General features: G+C 42.9%; 1 protein-coding gene across 1 annotated transcript in view; it reads left to right on the top strand.

Annotated features, from left to right (window-relative positions):
* CUL2 (cullin 2) overlaps nucleotides 1-17,895 on the top strand; it is a 570,015-nt gene that overhangs the window by 558 nt on the left and 551,562 nt on the right. The window lies entirely within an intron of this gene.

The raw sequence follows: 17,895 nt of genomic DNA on the forward strand, positions 1-17,895 counted from the left end.
AATCTGAGCTCACTTTGAGCTGTCATCTCGTTCTGTATAAGGGAAACTGTCGACGGCGCATACCATGTGAACAGCGCGTAGTCAAGGTATGACTCTGACAGAACACTTACTTGTACAACCATGTGGGGCTCCAGCACAGTGCAGACAGAGCATGTGTATGTGTACAGCGCGATGCACTAGTTTCACTTATGTATATGTTTTATAGAGTTACAGTGATGGAAAACAGCAGAGGAAAACCCCGCTTTCTAGAAACTCTGCGGGTATTTAGTGACGTGTCAAAGGAAGGCATGAAATACAAAAATATGTTGGACACCTGTTAAACTGAGACAAAATAAATCATAGCGTTCAGGTCCTGAGTAACACGGGCAATACAATTCAGTTAGCTGTCTTTTCTATAATATTTTTTTAATGGAAAATTAAGACCTGGTGTACTAGGTCCATTTTAGTAGTGTGCTGTGAAGTAAGCATGTTTCTTTCCAAATGGATTGTAGCAAATGATCCTAGTTAAGAATGCAGTCTGCGTGTTAAAAAATAATGTTTTGATTTGCTTATTTGTGGGCATCAACCAATGAAGCTTAGGACAATTAGCCAAGTGGTGAAATTCTTCTGGGACCTGGCTTTGAAAACGAGAAAATGGTTATCGTATGTATTGAATGACAGTAAGACAACAAGCTCCAGGGCCATACTCGCCTCTCCAAGGTGCTTCATAAATAAGATTACATGAGTAAAACTGATCCATTCGGACCTCACAGATAACCCTTTTGTGATACAGCCATTGTGACAATATTGTATGCTCACTGGAACAAGACTGGGGGTGCTCGATTGGTCGTTCATAAGTTGTGTACCATTTTTATTGAATCTTTATGTAGGGCAGTAGTTTAGGAAGATTTTCAGTGATCAGAAACAGCTTTATCGCTAGGAAAGGGTGGAGACCCCCATTGTAGGAAGCTATCCATTTCTGTTTTATACATATTGGCGAATGCTTTAGAGGCAGCACCCGCAAGGGAACAGTTTATCTTGAGTTATAACTGATATTTAGTGATGTTAAAATCAGATCCAACGAGAGCATGAGGATCTTTCCTTTTTTCAGCTTTTTATAACCTGTCTGCACATTGAAAGCAGTACCTTAAATATTGTATGGAAAAAAAAGAAGAACGTTGCACGTACAAAGGACAATCAGCATGTTTTTGGACGACTGTCCTGTTACTTATGTAAGGTTAGACCACAGTAATACACGTTTTACAACTAAAAAACTTTACCCAACGTTTCTCAGCAATCATGTCAGGAATTTTCATTGTCAGAAAAAAACCATTATCTGGGTTATACGTTTTAGCAATACACTTACTGGAGTATTCCTCAATAGCTTTAAGACTCTGCATATGGTGCACACACTTTTGAAATTATCTTCTCTGCCTTTACACAGTACAATGTTTAGAGGCCACTGTATGTTGATAGGTGGTCCTGTTTGCATCAATCGCAGGGCTGTTAATTTTCTGGCACGTCCAATGTTATTCTAGGGAATCGGTATGTGTTGTTGTTACTTTGGGTAATTGTAATACGTCCAGTTGCCGCTTACTAGGAGCTTTAATTTTTGGTACACCGCCAACTTGTTTTGAAACAGTACATTAGGTTATGAATAGTCAGCATATCGCATGTGTCCAGTGCTTAATTCTACAAATGGTGATGAGGAATGCAAGTAACGGGAACGCTCTGAAACCAGTATACCAAACAATACAAAATATCTCCCAAAGGATACAATCGTCGTAACTTTCTAAAAAACTTATTCTTGTTACCTGTAACAAGGGTTTGTTCCATCGACTCATTAAATTGTTAAGCAGTTTAAAAGTATTCACGAAAAAATGGTTTTTGGTGTCAAAAATTTCAGGGCGAAAGTTAGCTTACAGCTGATGGTTTAGAAGCTAAAGGTTACATTTGTTCTCAGTCTTATGCTACAGAGCAAAGTTAACTTATGGTGAAGGGGATCCATACTGTATTCTGATTTCCCTCCTGTTTATATGGGGAAGGAGAGCATAACCGGCCTCAATGTACACTCGCTTTTCTACTATGCAGCCCTGTATCCTCTTTATTGGTATTTCTTTACTGGACATCTCATGGCTCAGAGGTAAGAAAAATATTTGTGAGTCGCTTGACATTTTTTACACCCTTTGGGGTGCGCCTCCTTTTTGAAGGCCAGTGCAAAGTGCCCACTCACTGTGACATGTGGATACATGTTTATCTGTGTGTTCACTATAGGAAAAACGCCAAGTGATGAATTGAATGCTTATATCGGGCACTGGTTTCTCCAGGCGGCTGGCTTACTGTCGTTTCCTTTTTGCTTACTGTACACATCAGCAAGGTCCAACCATTTGCAGTGTGTCTTGGCACCATCCCTCACTCAAAGGGCCGTCCAGTCCAGACTGATAGGTATGTGGAACTTAATAAAATATCTAATTGTCCATGAGACACGTTGCTTCATAAATCTTCTTGTCCTGTAAAAAATCCACTTGTCCCTTTGGTGGTACGTAGTGCAGCAACACATTATGCGTCAATCTCATTATCTAAGAGCTTTGAAAATAGCCTCTCTGATTATCCCAGGCCTCAATTTATAGTAATGGTTGAATAATATTATTTAACTTATTTTGCCACCTTTCTGCATATCTAGATACTAGGGCTGGAGGTAGGTGTAAGCAATCGTTTCTGAGTTGTACTGCCCTTCTGAGTCTGCGCAAACCTACTAACTTGCATGTTTTAGGGGTTTTCACCAGCTCTCCTCTAGTCTTTTGCCATACTGAGAGAGGTTGAAAATTTACTCCTGACAAGGACATAAGTGAAACTTCTTCCAGGGTTGGAAAAAGGGTTGGAGGGAAAGTACACTTGAAAACGCTTAGCAGATTTTTACATGAGCAAATCTACAGATGCATATTTGCTCCTGTTAAAATGCAGTTCAGGCATATTTTCTAGGAGCACCATTTCCTGGCCTACATCGGTAGATTCTTGTAAATAAATCAAAACTTTAAATCTGCACTAATGCAAAGACACATTGCACTTTTGTGAAAGTGGTGCAATTTGGGGCAGCGAGAGAACAAGCCCCAGGGACAAATTCGCCTCTCCGAGGTGATTCATAAACCAGATTAAATGGGTAAAACTGATCCTTTGGGACTCCACAGATAACCCTTTTGTGATGCAGCCATTGTGACAATGCTGTATGCTCTCTAGAGCAGAACTGGGGGTACTCTAGTGGTGGTGTATGAGTTGTGCACCGTTTTTGAATATAAGCAGTAGCTTAGGGAAGTTCTCAGTAATCAGAAGGAGCTCTAGGGTCTCTAGGGAAGTTTGCAGATCCCTATTGTTGGAAATCCTCCATTTCTGTTTGATACATATTGATGAATGCTGCAAAGGCAGCACCGAAGGGAACAGTTTATCTAGAGTTATAAATAATGTGTAGTCATGTTTAAATCGTATCCAACGAGATCAGATGAGGATCTTTTTTTTTTTTCAACTTTTTCATAACTAGGCTGCATATTGAAAGCAGTGCCTTACTTAAATAATGTATTAAAACAAGCACATGTTGCATGTACAAAAGACAATCGCCAGATAATTATTTCTATTGTTAACCAAGACCCTTAGATTTTAATAATATTCTTTCTCTCTCGGTCTATCGACTGGCTTCACTGTGAGTGATTGACATCAGTCTGCTCTTTTACTAGGAGCATATAGGCACACAAAGTAGTTTTATTCAGTGCCAGGGACTACTGTGGCAATGTGTGCTTTTTGAGACCCAAAAATATTTTTGCATTTTGTCAGTGTTTGTTATAATGAGGGCCCAGCAGCCCACACAATAATAAAGGTTTACAAAAACCTTGTCAAAACAAGACACACATTGACAAACAGGGACATTTTAAGGATTTTGGGGGCCCCTGTTCAGAACAGCTTTGAGTTTGATTCAATTTCAGCTCTTTCATTCCTTCTTTCGCCAGGTCAGTAACTGTGCACAGGCACTCTGGTCCAAATTCTAAATGTGTTTCCATCTAACATTCTTGGATAGCGAGCTATGTTTTCAATAGTGTAACACAGCATCAGCTCTCTAATATTACTGCAAATGTCTGTGCCATCCTCCACTTTATCATATGTGAGGCCCTGTTTCATTCTAAAAGAAACTTTTTTTAATGGTTGTTGCATGAAACATGAATTTGAAAGTAATTTATTAAGCGCGAAACTCATGCCCGAGGGGGTCTTGGCACCATAGAAAACAGGTGTAGGTGCATATCAGTTGGCAAGAACTCTCTCTTCCTGTGAATCATCTGCTTCGGAGTCTTGAGAAAAAAACCAGGTCTTCAAAGATTTTCTAAAGACAAGTAAGGAGGAGGCAGTTTTTAGTTTCAGTGAAAGACTATTCCAGAGCATTGTGGTGGTCCTAAAAAAGCTCTTTCCGACCCAGGTGGTGTTCCTAAAACGGGAGACAGTCAGGTTCTTATCCTGAATGGAGAGTCCTCCCTGGGACATACCATGTGAGCTTGTCCTTAAAATGACCTGGTCCCGGTCCACGCAGTGATTTGTAGGCCCAGAGAGCCTCGACCGGTAGCCAGTGAACTTTCCTGATGGCTTCTTTAGCAGATTCATGTTTAGGTATTTTGAAAAGGAATCATGCAGCTGCATTCTGCAGAGTCTGGAGCCTCTTCATGGGACCTACTGCAAGATTGAGATAAAGGCTGTTGCAGTAGTCCATCCTCGAGAGTACCAGGGCGATTATCACGGTTTTTAGGAGATTATGAGGTAAGAATTTATCACTCTTTCTTATCATTCTCAGGGAGCAGAATGATGCAGAAGTGACGCTGTTCACCTGCTGTTTAAGCTTCATCTCGTTATCTATGATAAAAAAAAGAGATTCTTCACTTTATTGGTGGGTTTGGGGAGTGGGCCCAGCTCTGGTGGCACCCAGGCCGTCATTCAAAACGAGTGATTGTTGCCGTAAATGATGACCTCAGTCCTTGTGGCATTCAGTTTTAGACAGCTTTTGTCCATCAGTTGCTCACGTTACTCATACAGGTGCTAAAGGCCGAGCTTGTCTTCACTTCAGCTTTTGTTAATGATAGCATTACTTGAATATCATCATCGTAAGATGACAGGGAGAACCCGGAATTGTTAATAAGAGTCGCTAATGGTGGAACATAATGATTAAATAATGTTGGGCTCAGAGCGGAGCCCTTTGGAACTCCGCAAGGCAGAGAAAATGGCGTCGATGTGAAACTGCCCAGCGACACAATTGTACTTTCATTTTAATCCATTTACCTGCGTCTTCTTTTGAGTGCAACCCCTTATTTTACAACAGTAGACTATTTGTATGTGCACATACGGGTGTGTGTGTATATATGCATATGTGTGTGTTAAAAAAGTTCAATACATGGGCACATATGTAACGGCCGACTCCCTAACTGTGCCCAAACCGCCCCAGGACACACCCATGGACCCTTCACCTTCCACTCCTGCAAATACGACTCCATCAAGACCCACACCAAATCCACAAACACCAAACAGAGATCCAACCCCAACCACCTTAAATGCATCCTCCTCAACACCCGCTCGGTCCACAAACACGCCATCGAACTCTGGAATCTACTCGACACCACTTCGCCGGGCATCACCTTCCTAACAGAAACATGGATGAATACCTCTTCAGCCCCAGACATCACCATAGCCATCCCGGACGGCTACAAGATCATCTGTAAGGACCGCACCCTCCAAACAGGAGGAGGCATCGCCATCGTTCACAAGAACACCATCTGCGTTTGAACCAGCTCAGAAGACAAACTAGCTATCGGCTAACATCTTCACTTCCAGATCCAAACCGACCCCAAGACCACACTCGGAGGCACCCTCCTCTACAGGCCACCAGGACCCCGTACAAAATTCAGCGAGGACATCACTGACTTCATCACCCCACACGCCCTCCCCTCGGAAGAATACATTCTACTGGGAGACCTCCAATTTCCATCTAGAAAAGAACAACGACAGTAACACTACCACCCTTCTGGACAATCTCGGACTCAAGCAACTCGTCAACACCCCCACACACTATGCAGGACACACCCTCGACCCTATCTTCACTTCCAGCAAGCACATCTCCTTCACTCACACCACACCCCTCCACTGGACGGACCACAGTTGCATCCACTTCATCTACAACAAAACCACGATCCACAACCAACTCTGCGAAGAAATTGGAACAAAATCACAATCGACCAGATCTCCACATCGCTTCTTCAAAAAACCCCTGCCTACTCAACGGACCCTAACCTAGCCGCCGTCAACCTCACACAATGGCTAACCCAATCCGCCGACAAACTAGCACCCTTGAAAAAACATCAAATCAAGCAAGGAAGCAAGAACGCCCCCTGGTTCAACGATGACCTCAAAAAATCCAAGAAGCTCTGTCGCTCCCTTGAGAAAACTTGGAAAAAAGACCCAAACACTATCACCCAAGCCGCCTTCAAAAACGCCACCCGCAAACACCACCAACTAATCCGGACAGCCAAGAAATCAGCACATAAAGAACGACTAGACAACAACGCTCGCAACAGCAAGGAACTTTTCAACATCATCAAAGAATTCACCAACCCCACCGCCAGCTCAAACGACATCACCCCCTCTCAAGTCCTCTGCGACTCCCTCGCCTCATTCTTCCATGACAAAACAGCTTTGACAACCAACCCGTAAACCAGCCCACCCCACTCACCTCCGAACCGTTACCTCCTCCGAATAGCCTTTTCAGCTGGAACCCAATCACCACAGAAGACACCACCCACCTGATGAACTCCATCCACTCAGGATCCCCCACAGACCCTTGCCCCCATCACATCTTCAACAAAGCAAACGCCATTATCGCACCCCATCTCAGAGACGTCATCAACTGCTCCCTCAACTCCGCCACATTCCCAGAAAGCTGGAAACACGCCGAACTCAGCGCCCTTCTGAAGAAGCCCACAGCTGACCCCACCGAACTCAAAAACTACCGCCCCATCTCGCTCCTCCCATTCCCTGCCAAAGTCATTGAGAAGGCCGTCAACAATCAACTCGCCGCCTTCCTCGAAACCAACAAATCACTTGACTCCTCACAGTCGGGCTTCCGAGCCAAACACAGCACCGAGACCGCCCTCATCGCAGCAACAGACGACATTCGCACACTACTAGACAACGGAGACACAGTCGCCCTCATCCTCCTTGACCTCTCCGCAGCCTTCGACACAGTCTGCCATAGCACCCTGATACGCCTCAGAAACATCGGAATTCAAGGAAAAGCATTGGATTGGATCAACTCATTCCTCGCCGGAAGAACCCAGAGAGTCCGCCTCCCCCCTTTTAAATCAGAGGCCTCCGAAGTCATCTGCGGCGTCCCGCAAGGGTCATCACTCAGCCCCACCCTCTTCAACGTCTACATGAGCCCCCTCGCAACCATCGCACGTCAACACAACCTCAACATCATCTCCTACGCTGATAACACCCAGCTGATCCTCTCACTCACCAAAGACCCAATCACCACCAAAATTAACCTACATGAAGGAATGAAAGAAGTAGCCGAGTGGATGAAGCACAGCCGTCTGAAACTAAATTCGGACAAAACAGAAGTCCTCATCCTAGGTGCATCCCCTTCTGCCTGGGACGACTCTTGGTGGCCAACGGCCCTAGGAAAAGCCCCCATACCGACGGACCACGCACAGAACCTGGGCATCATCCTAGACTCTTCACTCTCGATGGCCAGACAAGTCAACGCCGTCTCATCTTCATGCTTCAACATCCTACGTATGCTCAAAAAAACTTTCCGCTGGATCCCCACCGAAACAAGAAAAACGGTCACCCACGCACTGATTACAAGCCATCTGGACTACGGAAACACCCTCTACGCCGGTACCACCGCAAAACTGCAAAATAAACTCCAACACATCCAAAATGCTTCAGCCAGACTCGTACTAGACATCCCTCGCAAAGACCACATTTCCGGTCACCTGAAAGACCTGCACTGGCTTCCCGTCAACAAAAGGATAACGTTCTGTCTCCTCACCCACGCACACAAAGCCCTCTACGAACTAGGACCGGAATGCCTCAACACGCGCCTTTCCTTTTACACCGCCAGCTGCGTCGTCCAACCAAGCCCTCGCCGCCGTCCCGCGCATCCACAAAGCCACCTTGGGGGGAAGATCCTTCTCCTACTTAGCGGCCAAAACCTGGAATTCCCTTCCCATCCACCTCCGCCTCACTCAAAACCACCTTGCCTTCAGAAACAGCTCAAAACCTGGATATTCGATAAGTAAACTCCTCCCCCCCCGCCCCCTTCCTCAAGCGCCTTGAGACCCTGTGGGTATGTAGTGCGCTATATAAATTCTGACTTGACTTGACTTGACTAAGGGGAAGCACCTTTCTACTTTCTGTAAAAGCTCTACGCAAACATTGAACGAAGGGACTAGCACAGTAGTGCACAGAGACACCAGCATTCAAGGGCTTAAAACTTGATTATGACCTTGATTATCTGTAATTGAATGATTTTGTGTATCTTGTTATTGTCCTAGCTTTATTATGTCTCTTTTATTTTCATAGTAGAAGTTGAAGTGACCTTCCGAGCTCTTGTTTGCACATTTTCTGCCCAAAACCAACTACGATTTCTCTTCTTGTGTATGGGATCCGAGCAATATAGGGCCAGATGTAGGTAGCCCTTTACCGATCGGAATCGGCCGAAAATACCGATTTTCGGCCGTTTCCGATCGGTAAAGGGCTATTGAGATGTAGGGGCACATTTTCGGTAATTTTACCGAATCGGTATCATTACCGAATCGGTAAATTTACCGATTCGGTAATATATACCGATTCGGTAAAATTACCGTAAATGCAATGTAGGTAGGCAATGTACCTTCTGCACATGGCTTACAGAATCGGTATTTTACCATGGAATACAAATCCATGGTAAAATACCGATTCTGGTGTGCATGCACATGTGTGCATGCACACCTATGTCATGTGACAGGCAGACCTGCCCTTAGGGCAGGTATGCCTGCCACATGGCACCCAAGCCTGTTTTGGGGGTGCCAGGGGGTGTCAAAGTGAAACCCCCTGCACCCTTGTGAATTCGGTATTTACCGATTCGGTAAATAACGAATCGGTAATGCCCATTCATTCCTATGGGCTTCAAAGCCCATAGGAATGAATGGGCATTACCAATTCGGTATTTACCGAATCGGTAAATACCGAATTCATCCGATTTGGTATTCCAGCACATCTGGAATACCTACATATTGGACCCATAGATTTACCGAATTTAAATTACCGAATCGGTAAAATTCGGTAATTTAAATTCGGTAAATCTTTTCTACCTACATCTAGCCCATAGTTCGAAATTGGCAGATCTTGCCCTTGCTTCAAATCCTTATGCAGATTTAGGGTGGCTACTAAAGATACCTTCTATGTTAAGACTGCTACTTCAATCCGCTGTACGACGATACACCGCATGTAAATACATCATGTGCCTTTGCCAGGCATTTTTTTGCACGCATGTTTTTACCCCGAATATGCATTTCAAACGCATCCCAATACCACACATTGTTTTTAGATTCAAAAACCATGTATTTGTGTGTGGGAGGGGGGGGGGGGTGAGGGAGGGAGGGGAGACCCCCTCCCAATTTACCTTAAATGTGTGGTTTTGGCATGCGTTATAAATGCATATTCGCAGTAAAAATATGCGTGCTAAAAAATGTGTGGTAAATGCCCAACAAGGTAAAAACCTTGTTGTAAAGGCTGTTTCCCCTTCACTCCCTCACCGTTATTTGCTGAGCTTCCAGTTTATAGGTAGGTTTGTTGTACATGTAAAATACAATCATTTCCTCTTATTGCTTGACAGGCTAGTTTGCACCTCGGGCTCTGTAGATTATCATTTATTTTCTGATTTAAGTAGAAGCACTGTTCAAGCCCTTGAAGGCTACAGTAGAGTAACCTCTCCACCTTTAAAAAAAAAAAAACACTTTATTTTGGGGTTTTCACAGAAATAAAAGTAAAAGGGATCCAGGGCTCTTTTTTTGTTTTTTTTGTTTTAGTTTCAGCCTCTGAACATAACCATTTTTGGATGTGCCACTTTTACTCATCTGTGTACATTTTGCTTCTTATTTCTCTGCTTTATTTCCCAGTTTTGCTGACTTCACCCAGATTTTGATAGCAGTTTAGCTATGCCTCCTTGATGTTTTCACGTCTCGTGAGGGACTGCAAGCTCAAAATAAATACGATTAGCCTCTCACACTAAGTGCTTGCAAGCTAAGTAATTTTTGTGGCTGGTGAGATGTATTCTGTTACATCTTTATTTCCTTGTTGCAAGATTTTGAAATATTATTCATGACCCTTGAGATAATAGACGTGCAGGTTCAGTCAGAATCTGATTTTAATTTGAGGTCCTCAGAGTATCTTCTAATTTGCTTGTGGCACTATTTCAAATTGTTCCGAATACAAATACCTGGGGATCCTAGTCGACAAAGGTGTCCACTATCTAAACCAACTAGCTGCCATCAAGGGGAAAGGCATGTTAATAGCCACGACACTGAAACAGCTAAAGCCCAACTTGAGATGCGAAACTCTATTGCCACTACTTCGAGTAGCTAAAATCAAAATAGAGTCTTCAATTACGTATGGCAGTGAGGCTTTAAGAGGAACTGACGCAAAACTTCTGGATACAACCATTTCCAAGGCCTATAGACTTCTCTTTAACCTGCCATCGTATACTTCGCAAGCCCAGATTCGGTTGGAATTTGGGCTGACAAGCCAAACTCTTGCACGAAGAGGGTCTTACATCAAATGCTGGCACAAATTAAAGAACTCTCCAGATAATACCCTGAATCGATAGCTCTGGCAAGACATTAATAGCTCATCCAGAATGCCAGCAAAAAAATACTTAGAGGAGTCCTTGACCGTAACAGGACTGAAAGAGTTATGGGAGTCTCCTCTATCACATGCGCAATTCAAGCTCACAGTGAACAAGAGCTTAAAGAGACACTCGCATGTGGAGGATAAAGCCACGTTTTCTCACAGACACCATGCCTGGATGACCCTGTGTACTTATAAAACACCGACACCATGCCTGGATGACCCTGTGTACTTATAAAACACCGGAGCTCCAAAAATTTTTTGGTCTGGGGTATGGCTGGAAAACTAAGGAAGCCTTTTTAAAACACAGGCTAGAGATCCTACCCGCCATTCCTCACTTGCCACCGTGGCTGAGACAGAACTATGGGACTAAATGCCGGCTTTGCGGAACGGGGACTGAAGAGCTAGAACATCTTCTATGCACATGCTCGAGGCTGAACGAGGAAAGGGCAGCTCTGTTGAAAACAGCCTTTAACGAACTAGGAGTCCGCTCACGCAGACAAGCCGTCCTCGCCTGCTTTGACCCTGGTCTCTCGCCACTGAATGGGAAGCTGGTGAACTTTCTGAAACTAGCGGAACGGAAACAAACAACCCAGGCAGTTGGAAATTTTGGGCCAGGGTCATGTTGCCACGAACAATATATCCTACCTGCACTTTTTACTGTCTTTTATCTCAGTCTTTTATTCAAAACTCTTGTTTTTAAAGGTCTCTTTTAATTTCTCTCGTGAGACTTGTTTTTTAATGTATTCTTCTTTTTGTAATGGTTTTATTAACCTAAAAACAATAAACTACTTACTTACTTACTTGTGGCACTATCACATTCACCTGCTGTTAGGTTTGGTATGCTCAAGATTGACTGATGAGCTGAAGTGGAGTCACCTATTGCAATTTTCTGTTCAGGGCTGTAAACTTTGTCGGCAAAGACTTTTAGTGAAAAAATAGCAGAACAGATATATCCTTCAGGGATTTGTTGAGGAAAAAATCTACAAAAGTTGGTGTGCTTCCACTGCCTAAGCAGTGTAATTGGGCATCATTTTAATTTGTTTCAGAAAGTTAGTATGCAGAGGTGGCTGTCTTGATTGGTGGCATTTCTGTTGGTTGGTTGCCCATAGAGCCTTCTTGTTTTTTTAAATGTTACATTTAAATACTGCACATATACATTTAGAACATCAGTGAAGAAAACATGTTAAAATGCACTGAAAAATGCAGTATAACTAAGCAAAGAAAGAGAGCAAGGAAAATAAGACCATTTTAAAACAACCAGAATACAAATAGTTCAAATTAATTTAAAGAATGGAGTACATGACCCACCATTCTAAATACTAAGGTAAAATAACTTTAGTGGTGAGGCAACTTACACAGGTTAGGCTTATGTGCTTTGCAAAATAAAAGCTCATAAACAAGTGGTTTTATATAGAAAAAGGGCAAACATTTGTGCTGGGATAACACAGGCTGCCTAGTATCCCTGTTGCAAAAATGTTAACAAGCGAAATTTCCAAGATTCAATATATTGGCTTTAAGTGACTTGGGGACCCCCTGTGTCTGGAATTCTCTGATTGGGTTCTTTTAGAACAGTTTTCTTGAAGGTGATACAGTGTACAGTGTAATAACTTGTGAGGAAACCCAAGATAGCCAGGTCTTGCCTGATAAGAATAAGGAAGAAGACCTAAGAAGCTCTGTCTTATAAATATTACTTGGGATGGAAATGAAAAGGTAGATCCAGTCCTTCATGTCCAGCGACTCACTCACTGTCAGTGCCGTCTGTCCGAGACAATCTCTGGTGCCTTTGGGTATCATTTGCTTACTAGTGGATCAAAATGTCGATCGGACGCTCATCCGACCGACATCGTAATGGGCCCCATTGTGATCACAGCTTATTTTGTTTTCTTATTTTTTTTTACTGAGAGTTTGGTCCGTATATAAAACAGTCCAAGAAAGCATGGACATGAGACTTTTTACAATCCTGTGTCTGAAGCAGAGTAAGCATAACCTATCCCTAGCTGGTATAACCGTACATCATGGTGCAACAAATCAAGGCATGGTACCTAAGGTTTAGCTGTGTTGGATATAGCTTGGTCCTAATGTAAGCATGGGTAATGGTAGTATATTGTCCCTGTGCCGATCTGAAAAATGGACCTGGGTTTGTGTATCTGCACTTTCCTACTCAAAAATAAAATACTGGTTTCAACAGTTCAACAAATCGAATAAAGCTGACCTATTCCCACATTACTGTAAGACATAGTGTCACCTGGTCATGAATAGTCTTGCTAACCCTGTATGCTTTATGCCACACTTTTCTCATTGTTAAAAGGTGTCAAAATAACCAGCAGAAAAAACGTATTTGAAACGTAGCAGCAGCTCAGTACATTCAGTTACAAATACACTGTTTCAGATCCCACAAGTCAGCACACAGGAGGGTAGAGTCCCATTTCCTCAGTCGTACTGCACACTCATACTCTGTAATACCAGTCTCACCTCTGGCGAGGGTGGGCAGGTGGCAACAGCCCTGAAGTGGTTTAAGGTGTCTTCGGCCTTGCTTCAGTGTCATCTGCAATTACTTCCCTGTCCCCCATTAGATCCCCAGTATGTCTTGTGTCCCTCTGGCAGCTCTCTTAAACAGCGTCCTGGGAGGTGGGCGGTGATCCTGTCCCCGGCAGCTCAACACTCCCTAGCTGTTCCACCATAGCCCCCAATATTTCGAAGTCCCTCTCTGCATGTTCATCAGTGCACACCAAAGTCAGCCTTTGCTCCTCCTCCACCACCGCCCACTCTCTCTGTTGTCCAACCATTTGTGTAGGTCTAGAGGTCTAGGCTGCGCCTAGTGTATAGCCCGGGGTCTCCTTGCTAGGATGAACCCCCCAATAGGGCACATCCAGTTCCCACTTTTTTTCTCAGTGTTCAAAGTGTATTTGAGTAACATCCAAAAGTATCCGCACTACCATCGCCCTGTATCCCTTTAATGTATGATAATCCCACACCACATGTAAGATTGCCGCTGGGGCTGTTCTGCATCTAGCGCATGCCTCTGATCAAGAAGCGTAGTTCTACGTAACCGTTGTGGCGTAAGGTAGGTGGGATGCAAATAATAAAATAGTGTAAGCTTAAAACGGGCATTACTAGCCATTTCCTTGACTTGGGCACAAGTTGTCTGTGAGAAGTGTGGATAAATCCACAGTCCACCTATCTCGTACCACTGTCTTACCAGTATGACACTCTACTTTTAAAGCTTTATAAATGTGGGATATCAAGCCGCTTCTGGATTCTGAGTCTAGCAGTAATGTCAGTGTCTGTGACTCCACCGGTTCTGCAGGGAATTCTGTCTAGATTTCTCAGGCCGTACGGGCCAACTTAGCATATTGCAAAAACTGACCAGGCGCCACCTGGAATGAGTCTTGGGCATCGTCCATATTTATAAAAGTATTGTTAAGATAAAGATCTCAAGTCCTAAAACAGCCCCCTTCTATTCACCCTGTCAGATCCATTAGGGAATATATCTGCTGAAAAGGTCTTGCCACTGAATGGAAATCATTCTGCCGTAAGGTGCCCTGCGCAGTAATAGAGTCACAACCAATTCCCAGGTCCCTGCTACCTGATGCACAGTAAACGGGCAGTCTCTCAGAACCCTTGTTCCCCGCATTAAATACTTCAGGAGTTCATCTCCGTCTGCCATCCCAGTCAGTAACTTATTTGCCCGATTCTCTCCCTCATTACAACGCTGCGCTGCATAGTGTAGTAGCCCTGCTATACAATATTTTAGCAAATACGGGAGGCCTAGTCCTCCGTGCTCTGGGTCTAAACTCAGATTCTCCACTTTTACTCTACTTTCTTACCCACCCATATTGGGGGCCCCAGTAGGCTATTCATTTAGGTAAATGCAGACCTTGGGATGGATTCTCACAGTGAAGTCTGGAAGTATAAAGGCACCAGGGAAGCAATAGCATTTTGTTCAGTGCCACCCTGCCATCATAGATACCGGTATCTGTTTCCAGAACCGGATGAAAGCCAGTAAGGTCTCAACCACCCTCCCCATATGCAGATGGTACTGATCCTCCAGGGAAAGTACAATCTGGATTCCTAGATAGTGAAAACGACAGGTTTCCCATGTGAGCTCCTTCTCAGGGAGCTCAGCCGCAACCCGGCCCTTCAGTCTCGCCAACGGGAAGAGCACAGTTTTTGCTCTTATTCACATGCATCCCAGACGCCCTGCCAAAATCATTCATAATTTCCAGTAGGAGTCTGACTGTTCCAAGTTCTGGACATATACAAGGGCATCGTCAGCGTATAACGAGATGACGTGAGACCTCTCCGACATCTATACGTCACTCATCCATATTTTGCAGCAATCTTATCATTAAGGGATCCATTGCCAAAGCGAAAAGAATCAGGGACATGCCTCTCTCAACCGGTATACAATCAGGCATTCTACATGTGGTCCGAACACGGTCACAGGTTGGATATAAATGTGCTTTTCACTAAAAGGACACACCCAAACCCTGCACTCCCACCTGGGAGGCAAGTTTATCACTGCACCTTTAATAATACACTTTGAGTAGCACTTCCACAAAGACGAGGAAAGGACACTGCACTCCCTTCAGGCAAGAAAACAAATTCTGATGCATTTAAAAATAATACACAAGTTTATTAATGCAATGTTTTAAACCGTAGGCCAAATATACCAGTAAACGCGGACTCCCAAATATCAAGTGAACAATTAAATGAGCAATTGAAATAGAATGCAGTATATACAAATAGCAAAGAGTAGAACATATATATATATATATATATATATATATATTACCTACTGGCGGTCGCCAGTAGGTATATATAGTTAGGATTTTTTTGACTAGGGATTTCTGAAAATTCTATGTTGAATAACTTTGGCGTTGAAGGACGGAATTGGCTGAAATTTTCATGAAAATGGCACATTTTGTTTCTGAGCGTCCCCTGAAAGTGTGGCGGTGTTTCGTGAAGTGGGGGCCGAGGAAAGAAGGGGGTCCCAAAACGTGTTTTTATCATTGAGTTTTCCATAGGGCGGTTGGACTCACTTTTAGCTCGAACGGCTTAATGGATTTCTATGGAACTTGGCAAAATTGTTGGGACTGGTAGCCCAATGTGCCTTAGCTAGGTCTCAAGATATGTGCAATAGAGGATTTTGAGTAATTTAGGTTAAAAAAAAATATATATATCTGTAAGCGCGCTCCGGGCGCGGTACGCGACTTGCGCGCGGAGAGCTGATTGGCTCCCCGGTGTCTGTAAACATTCTAAACAGTCCGGAGCGGCCGCCATCTTGTGTCTCGGTAGGATCGAGACAAAAGAGGTGGCCAAAACAAAGGGGGAAATGACCATAAGGGGGCGGAGTAGATCCTCCCTGACTCCCTAGGTTTGATGTGGGGGCTTTAAAAGGGCCCCGCGGGGCAAAAAAAAAAAAAAAATTCGTTTTTTTGCGGGGGGAGCTCCCGGGAAGCGGTCCGGGGAGCGTAATATGGGGAAAAAAGAATGATAGCATTTTCAAATATTGTATGTTTATTGATTGTTCTTTTTGTTGTTTTTTTATTTTTTTTATTTACGTAGCAATATGTAGGTACCAATGCAGAGTCTAAAAATAAATAAACACCGTCTCCTTTGTAGATATCTTGCAAGTTGTTTCAGAAGTTTTTGTGGTATATGGAATTCATACCATAGTCTGTCAGGAAAGCAGAAACAATATGGAGGCAGGAGGTGATAAAGAGATGTTAAATACACATTGGAGATAGGAGAAAGGAAGTAACTATGAGCAAACTTACTATGTAACACAAAAAAGTTGCACAGTATATTAAGTCTCACTTTTTATTATATCTTTTTGGGTACTATTTCATAATTTTCAAATTAAAAAGAATAATGTCTCAAACAATTTTAACTTTTAAAATTTAAATGTATTGTTCAGATTTTTCAAAATCTAAAATAATTTGTAACATCAATTCATCAGGTATGTCTTCCTTTTCATTCCATGATTCATATTCTTCTACACATTCAATTAATTCTTCGTCTAAAGTGTCATCCAAAAAGTCAATTTCATCATTTTCTTCATTTGGATTGTTTTCAATCTTAATTTGAAAGGCAATTTTCTTTTCTTTCTGTTGTTCTTCCATTTTCTTGCTGTAAATTGCATAAAAAATAAATATATCAGTAGAGATAGGTTACCGTTGAGTTAAAGTTCAGACAGGTACTTGTGAGTTTTTAACAGTGAAGTTATCTTTGGGCACTGTATGGATTCAGGCAGGAAGTAGAACTATTAAAAAGTGCCTGTGATGAAGACTAAGTAAATTCATAATTATACCATAGAAGCCTAACTCAATCCATAATTATAACAGAGAAGCCTATCTCAATCTCTAACTCTTACAGAGGGACAGTATATAACTATCTGGAAACGTTTTCACAAATTACCATAACATAGTTCTCATTTCAAATTTTTTAAATAACTTCTTACCTTTCAAAAAGAAGTTTAAGGTGTCAGTGAAAATGCTCTTCAAATGTACTTCAGGAAGTAGTAGTCAAAATTGCTGTGTTTCTCTCTCTTTCTTTATATATATTCAGGTACATAACCAATCAAATGTCATGATATAATAGTAGAAAATGAAAGTAACATTTTAATTGGTTGTCAATTCTAACACTTCATATGTGTTTTTGTCATGTAATTTACCTCCGGATATTTAGTCAGGCCTACAGCATAAATGTCTCAATGGAATTCCATCAAATTTGGGTAAATGGTAGGGAGTGCTATGTAGTAGGGCCTATTCTATATTTGAGGAAAGTGTCTCAAGTGGTTTTTCTGTAAATTACTTTCCCACCTTTTTTTATCGAGCGCTTACCGGTTTGCGCACCGGTACGCGTACCGGCAGCGTTACGGGAATCCTCCATTTTGTGTTTCGGTAGAATTGAGACACAAGATGGAGGGCAAACAATGTTCGGAATGGGTAGAAGGGGGCACGGTAGACACTTCCTGACCCTCTAGGTTTTCTGAGG

Source organism: Lissotriton vulgaris, chromosome 10 (genome assembly GCF_964263255.1).
Source record: "Lissotriton vulgaris chromosome 10, aLisVul1.2, whole genome shotgun sequence".
Classification (NCBI taxonomy): Eukaryota; Metazoa; Chordata; class Amphibia; order Caudata; family Salamandridae; genus Lissotriton; species Lissotriton vulgaris.